Here is an 8,477-nt window from a genome sequence, read left to right as displayed (position 1 = left end):
CCTGCCCTCCGCCGTGGCCTGGTCCGCCTGCACCAGGGCTCAGCTGCGCCTGCTTCAGCGTCTCCCGGGTCTGCACGGCCTGCCCGGCTCAGAGGCCTCCACCACGGCCCGCTCCCTGCCGGACGCCTCGCTGCTGTGGCCGCGGTGGTTTTGCGGCCGTGAGGGCCGTTTCTGTCCCTCCACACCGCCTCTCCTCCGCAGGGTGAGGACTGGGGTCTGCTGCGTTTGGATGTGCCTATGCCCCTGCCTGACTGGCCTCCACCTTCCTGCTGGGGCGCTGGGAGGTTTTTCTGTCTGGCTGAGTCCAAAAGGGATCGCGCGCATCCCACCGCCCCTCACCACGAAGCCCAGACACTGGAGGCGCAGGGTCAGTGCTGCGGAGAATCCCAGACGGCCCCACAGCCACTGCCACCCGCGGGGCACTCGCCGGGGCTCTGCTGAGGATGTGGGGGCTTTGGTCTCCGCCGAGCTGGGACTCCCGATGGTCTTACCAGAAACTCAGGAGCAGCCCCAGCCCTGCAGAGCCCGCGGGGGTGGAGACAGGAGACCCGCTGTGGGGCCTGCAGGGTGAACGCATTCCAACCCGCTCAGACCCGCCCTCTCCGCAGGGCCCGGGCCCACCCCCGGCCTGTGCTGGGCTGCCTAGCCGGCGGTGGCGGGACCCTGAGAACCCAGGCGCTGGTCAGGTGCCCCTCCTGCCAGCTGGGGTTGTCCGCAGCCCACAGCCGACATGGCCAAGTTTCTAGTCTGTGGGAAATCCATTGCAGGGGAGAGAAAACAGGAAAATTCCTTTTAAAATGTCTCAAATCTCCTGGGTTGCGTTGTTCAATGAAATGAATACATGAATGGCCTGGCGAATAACTCTTTCCATTTCTCAGAATTGTTGTTTACTAAGATTAAAACTCTCATCAGCTGGGATTTTAGAACTTCAGCAGTTCAGATGAGCTAAAGCTGAAGACACTTTTCAAATTTTCCAATCTTGCAAGTAGAAGCCAAAGAAACTCAAAATTTGCAATATTCTTTTCAAAATAATTTTATTTTCATGGGTTCCAAAAATACATATCTAGCATAAGTCATATAGGAAATATTTTTTATTCCAAAATTTTGAGTTGATAGATTAATCTGTCTTTGTATACTCTGCTCTTCTGTTACATGATAATTTAATGTATTGAATGATCATTTTTAGAATTTTAGGTAGAATTTACACATCTTTCATTAGCATGAAAAGTATAAATAATTTTAGATTAGTTAGCTACTCTGTTGTTTAAGAGCGATATGAGAAAGCATGTATCCTCACAATAATGCCATCGCAGGACTCACCACAGATCTATTTTATAGAAAGCTCGTCGATTTCGGGGGCAATTTTTATGTAAATAAACAAGCCAACAAATATTTTTCTGCTCTTCTAGCAGGCTCCAGAGCAAACTAAGAAGTGGTACCTGGGCTCTAGGATCCTCATCAAATAAGACTGTTGGACTGGGATAAGAAAGTTCAAATACTCGTACTCCCAACTTTTAAAATGTTGCTTTTACAGATCTCCTTTCTTCAGACGTTAAAAAAATGTAGTTGGAAAGCTTTCTCCATGGGAGGGGCTTCAAAGAATGTGACCCCACCTCCCATCTGCTGGAGTTGGTGGCCATCAGCCCTGAACTCACAAGTGGAACGCATGATTTGACAACTTGTCTTCTTATTTGTGGAGACTGAATTTTTAGAAAGCTTCTAAGATAAAAATACGGTGAGTATGATAGTGACTAATTCCTATGATCAAAAAGACTACACTCTGAGAACGCTGTGAGTATCCGGCAACTCTGAAGTGCATGGTGCAGGTATCCACGCAGTTTACAATTAGGTAATTTATAGGGGTTATTGGTCTCTAAAGGAACACAACAAAGATCATTCCTCGGAGACTGAGAGGAATAGGCTGTCTCACGAATATATGTGTTTAAATTGGAGACCCAGGATTTAACTTATGCCAATAGTCTTACTGTTTTTTGATTGGTCCACTCTTTGCCTGGTTCAAATAAAATCCACCTCCATTGACTGGCATTCCCACCATTCTATCTGTCTACTAGAATATTTCCCGGCTTCATTCACATGTAGTCTCTGGCCAGGAGAATTCTTGGTCGTAGATTCTATGTGACGTTAATACTTTTGCTCAATTTTCCTTATAACAACAACAACAACAACAACAACAACAAAAAACTAGAACACTTTCTGTGAACTCTCTCAGAAATATCTGTGTGGGGCTTTGATCCTGTTCTGAAGGCCCCTCTGGCTGGGTTTTTCTCTTTGATACCAAATAACTTCCTCATCCCCTGTGGGACAATTTGGATGCAGGTGGGATCCCATGACATCAGCCTGGATGGATGACTCAGATTTTCCCTTTTATCTTTCATCCCTCCCTTAAGAAGACTGGAGTCTTATTAGAGCTCGAGCTCTCCCCTACTAAGTTATGAGTTTAATTAATAATTATCGTGAGTTACTACGGTGGTATCCAGCTTGTGGAGAAAACAGTTTATAAATGCTCAAAACATTGTAGGTGCAAAAGTGGTTTGTTTTTAAAACCACCTTCTCTTCTTTAAACGTGCAGATTTCCTCCGCAGAGGCCAGCAGTTACCGGTACGGTTTGAAGCAGCAGAGTGCAGGAACGGCCTCCCTGTCTGTCAAAGGGGCTTCCCGAGGACCCTCAGTGAGGCCGTCAGATCATCACATGGAGTGTCGGTGGCCTTATTAGAACAAAAACAGCAACTCCACAGTCCGGTGAGCTGTGTGTGTGCCCAAGTACATAGGTGATTAGAACAGAAAGGCCTGCGCTGGTCATCTAAGCTCTGCCAGTGGCCACCTCTGAGGAAGGTGGGATGTGAAGGGAGTGACAAAGACTTGGAGAGTTAAGACAAGCGCGTGCTCCTGGGTGGTGTGCGTGGTAAGAGAAAGAACCAGGGGAGGTTTGGGGAGGGATCAACCAAGTCAGAATGGGGCATGGTAGGCGGCTTCCAAAATGGCCCCAGTGACCCTTCGATCCCACCCTCGGGGGCTCCCTGCCCTGGGTTTGGGCTGGGCCCAGAGACGGCCTCTGGTGGACAGGATATGGCAGGAGACGGGAAGTCGCTGCATCACTTCCTACAGAGGCTTAACATCTCTTTGTATTTGTACTTGGCTAATAGACTTAGTCTTAATCCATTTATGCCTAGTGTTCCATTATTGGAACATTCCATTATTGGAATGTTCCCTTACTGGAACGCTAGGCATGTGGGATTGATATCCTACTGCTCAAGGTGATCACCAAGGTCTGATGGCAAAAATTCAAAAAATTGCTACCCCAGACAAAAATGGGTTAATTCTACCATTTTATTTATTTATTTTTTGTTACTATTTTCAACATTTTAATAAGAATTTAAAAATATTCAGCAAAATTGACAGTATTTTATAATTTTTAATAAATACCTCTAGTGTATCATGAACATTTTACTGCACTTGCTTTGTGGCATTTCTTAGCCTCTATCTTTTTTGATGCACATCAAAGCAAATGCAGACATCGTAAACGTCCGCCTAAAATCTCAGCATGCATATTATCATCTAGAGTTCAGTATGTTTTTACATTTTTTTCCCTTGAAGGTAAATATTACATGTAACAAAATGTCAAAAGCTTAAAATCTTCTCTGTGTTTTGACAAACGCACACCTGTGAGGCCCAAACCTTTAAAAAGATGACATAGAGGCCGTCACGTGGAGGCTGTCATCCCACAAAGCTCCCTCATGGGCCTTCCTGGCCAATCCTGGCCCCCAGCCCCCCGAGGCAGCCACTCTTGTTTTCATCTGTTTTACTTTTCCATCACAATCAGCCTTGCCTGACCTAGAATATCACGTCAAATGGGGTTGTGGCGTGTAAGCATGGTGTAGACGTCTTCTGCTCAGCGGGATGTTTCTGGGATAGAGCCGTGTCACTGCGCACGGCAGGAGCTCCCGTCTCTCCATTGCCGAGTGCCGGTCCACCCTAGGAGCACAGCCTGTGCTGTGGTTCGTCCATCCTCCCATGCCGGACCCGGCGCTGCTTTGGCTGTGCAGCCGCGAGCACAGCACAGGTGTTTCATCCGTCCTCCTACACCAGACCCAGGCTGCTTCCGGCTTTGGCTATGCTGGAGGGAGCTGCTGTGGACAGTCAATGCGGGCATGCCATGGACACATATGTAGCATGCTATGGACACATATGTAGCATGCTATGGACACATATGCAGCATGCCATGGACACATATGCCCTCCTCTTGGATGAAATAACTAGAGAGGCGTGTGCTGGGCACTCAGGCGAGTGTATCCTTAACATTTTCAAAAGTTGCTGGAGTTTTTTCTCCTCAGTAGTTGCACCATTTCACATTCCTATAGCAAATAGATGAGAATTGCTGGGGAGGAGATGGGGGGGGGCGGTGAGAGATTGGTCAAGGCGTGCGAAGCTGCGGCTGGGTGGGAGGAATAAGTTCCGGTGTTCCATTTCCTAGCAGGGTGACTAGAGTTAGCAATGGTGTACTACTGCTCACTTCAAAATTGCCGAAAGATGTTTTGGCATCTTCTCATCATAAAGAGGTGCTCAATGTTTAAGCTGATGGATAGGCTGATTTCCTTGATGTGGTCATTACATGATTCCTAGACAAGCGGAACCATCACATTGTCCTCTGTAATGTGTGCCTCACATCCTCAGCAACACTTAGTGTTGTGGGTCTTTTTAATGTTTAGATATTCCGAGAGGTGCGTGGTGGTTTCATCCTGCGGATTTAACTGTGTGTCCCTGACACACCAATCATATGGCACATGTTTCATCGTGCTGACGATTGGCCATATCTTTCTCTCTTAAGTCGATGTTCAATTTTTAAAAAATGAGGTTATCTTTCTAATATGCAGTTGGATGATTTCTCTATATATCCTGGAAGCTAGTGCTTTGTTAGACATATGCCTTTCAGATATTTTATTTTTCTCTATGGCTTACCTATTTATAAATGATGTGTTTTAATAAACATAAGTTTTACATTTTAATTATGTTCAATTTATCTATTTTTAATGGTTTTTACTGTGTGTGCCCTAAGAAACCTTTGCCCAACCCTGAGTCACACTGTTACTTTCCTTTGTTGTCTGTTTGTCACACCTTGTTTTGGTCCCCACAACTTTTCCTGTCTTCTGTTAAATTAATAGAATTTACTTCCTATTTTTCACTACTGGTTTTAATGCCAGATCTAACCATAAGTTGGCTAAAGGTGGTCAATATCTCTATTAATCTTCTGATTGTACAGAGACCCTGGGAATCTTCAATTTCAACTCTGACCCCACCAAGCCATCCAATAAGCCACACACCCTGGCCTCCTGGTGTCTCCTTGCTATGATGCCCTTCCCAGGGCTTCCCAGGTGTTTACAATGTCTTCACTGGCCGTCACTCTTTTGCCTCTGACCCCTGACTCATGGGTTCAATATTTTTTCAATCAGGTGTATCCTTTCAATGAGGTTGAATTCTTTCAGGATTGTTCAGTGAGGTTTCCTGAGTCACACCTTCTCTCAGGTCTTTGAATGTGCCGCTGTTTTCTCTCAGTCTGGAATGATAACTGAATTCTAAATTCACAGTTAATTTTCCCTTGGCACTATAAGATATCCCAAGGTCTTCTGATACCCATGGTGTTGGCTAGGAGTCTGCAATCAGGCTATCTGGTAGATGATATTCCTTTTCTCACTGTTATTTTTACACAAAGCAACAAGAGGTTTTTCTCCTGTAACCATTCCCTCTCATTGTTTCAAAGGCATTTGCGGTCTGCTTTTTGTTTTATATCAGATTTTCTTCTTTTTCGTGGTACTTAATTAAATCATGTAATATATTAAAAAAATATAATAACAGTACACAGGTTTGGAAATACAGCCAGCTGACCTGATTCATAAACACACAATGGGTGGGGCAGGGCAGTGCAGGCGTCCAGAGGCGCAGCCAGCACATGTGGGCACTGATGCTCTGTACGCCCGTCAGCGCACCTTGGGGTGGGATGGGGAGCGTGTGTGAGTTGGTTCTGGGCTTTAGTGGGGTTACTGGAGGGAGTGGCATAGTGCTGATTTTATAGTCTTTGTCAGACAGTTCAGTCATCTCCACTTCTGAGGGCATGCATTCTCCCCTGCTCTCAATCCCCCATCTCTCTCTCCTGTCCATTTTTGCCTGGGGACTTACCTTTGAAGAGGGGTTTTCTGCAGGAATTCTGCCTGCTCTAGCCTGGGAAATCTTTCTCCCTACAATTTCACATTTAAGTCGGCCAGGACGCTTGCAGTTTCACTGGTTTCAGACTCTTTTGGTTTTCATTTTTCATTTACATTCTAAACAAGGTGGGTGGTATTAATTCAGACACCACACCCATACATGGCCAGATCTGGGCTCCTGCAGGTTACAGGGGGATGCTTTTCCCTAGGAGAGACTTACAAGGGGGTGGGGTCCCCGACACTTCCCATCAGCACCTGGCTCTATGCAGGGGCTGCAGGCCCTCTCCTGACTGGGAGCTTGTACCATCTGGTGTCCCTGTCACCTGCCTGTGTAAGCCTCAGGGCTGCAGCTGCCCGGGTTGTTGTTCTGAGTCCTGTCTTTGCTTCTGGCTCCTGGGAACGTCCCTTCCTCTCATGCTAGAACACGCATTTGCGTTGGGGGGACTATGTTTCATGAGTTGCGTGCCTGTTGGCCGTCCTGCCAGTTCAGCTTACTCTGCATAGTAACTGGAGCTTTTCTTGTCAGGGAGTTGACCTTTACGGTGGCCCACCGTGCACTGCATGCTTGCTCCACGCTCAGGACACACGATATACGCTCCATGAGGAGACCCAAGCTCCTGGCCTCACGTGGCTTCCTGTCTAAAGGGAGAAAATAGAATAGATTAAAGTCTAGGACTCTGCCTTTTAATGAGCGATGGGCTGAGTCTACAGAAGGAAACGCCCCTGAGTGCAGGCCGGGGAGTGGTGGATGCAGAGGAACCATGGGGCAGGAGGGTGCTGGGCACGGTGTCATTCCAGACAAAGAGTCAGCCCCAGCCAGCACAGGGACCTCCCAAAACTTCAGCCTAGGATTTAGCAGGCCGACCTGTGCTGTGAGATCACAAGGGTTGGTCACATGCGAGCTGTGGGAAGAATGTTATTAATATTTTTATGTCTAAGGATTTAAAATTATCACATGGATTTTTAAATTGCTGGGGCAGTGCCTATGGTGTTGACACTTATGTGAAGGCTCAACCTTGACTTTAAATGGTGGAAGCGTCTCTCCTCTGGATATGGCGGCAGGAAGTATCTCCCACGCGAGGACTCTGTGCTGAACGTGTGACTGTCGCCCCTGTTGTGAGACTCTTGGGCTTCGCTCCTGTGACTGGATCCCTTCATTCAACAAGAGGACTTTTAAGACATCATGAAGACCTCAAATCTTCTGACGTGAAGTTAGGGAGATTATCCTAGGTGTGCCTGAGCTAACCCGGGAGCCTTTAGAAGAGAGTAGAGGGATCACCCCAGCTAGTGTTGAAGACGTACCTGGCAGGGTGTTGAGAGAAGTAGGCCAGGGGCAAAGGCCTGATTCCTGCCAGCACCTGGTGAACTTGGAAGAGGCTCCAGAGCTCAGATGCGACCCGACCCTGGCAGGTGCTGACTTCAGCCTGGTGAGACTCTGAGCAGAGGACTCAGGGCAGCCCCGCCTGGCTCCCGACCACGGTGCTGTGAGTGGACACACGGGGGTCTTTAGCCACGTCACTCTCACCTCCCCCTCGGGTCTCGGAATGGAGAGACAGGTGAGGGAGTGAGGGGCTCTCTGGGGAAGTCGGCAGCTCCTGCCTGGTCAGGCTGCATGAGGCCATGGTTCAGGGGTTGTATGTAGTGTCCTGGTGTTGGGGAGAGGCCTCACTGCTGCAGGAGGCACTCCCTGGGCAGAGACTGCATGCACAGATATGGACGCTCACATCTAGGGCCCAAAACAGGCAGGGAGAAGATGACACCATTTTTTACAAAAATACATGTGTTTCTATTTTAACTTAATTTTAATATTACCTTTATCATAAAGTTATAAATAACTGTGTTTTATTATTACAACACTTTTTTTCCAGCCTCATGTATGATGAATAAAAATGGTGTATACGCAGGGTGTGCAGCATGATGATTTAATGTCTGTCTACACTGTGAAATGACCGCCACAACCAAGCCGAGTACATCCATCACTCAGGCAGTCACCGTGGTATGAGTGCGGTGAGATGGCTTTGATCTGGCTCTTAGCAACTTCCGACGCTCCTGGTACCTGCAGTCACCACGCCGCACGCAGGCTTCTGTGCATGTTCATCCCACAGCTGCAGGTTTGGACCCTTTGACCAATGCCTTTTCTCTTCCCCTGGGGATCACCGTTTGGCTCTTAATGACTGTGAGTTTCTACTTCTTTTTTTAGAGTCCATGCATAAGGAAGAGCATGGAGTGTTTGTCTTTCTGTCTAGCTTATTTCACTTA

This window comes from Colobus angolensis, unplaced genomic scaffold (assembly GCF_000951035.1).
Source record: "Colobus angolensis palliatus isolate OR3802 unplaced genomic scaffold, Cang.pa_1.0 Scaffold358, whole genome shotgun sequence".
NCBI lineage: Eukaryota > Metazoa > Chordata > Mammalia > Primates > Cercopithecidae > Colobus > Colobus angolensis.
This window is presented reverse-complemented; position numbering follows the sequence as displayed.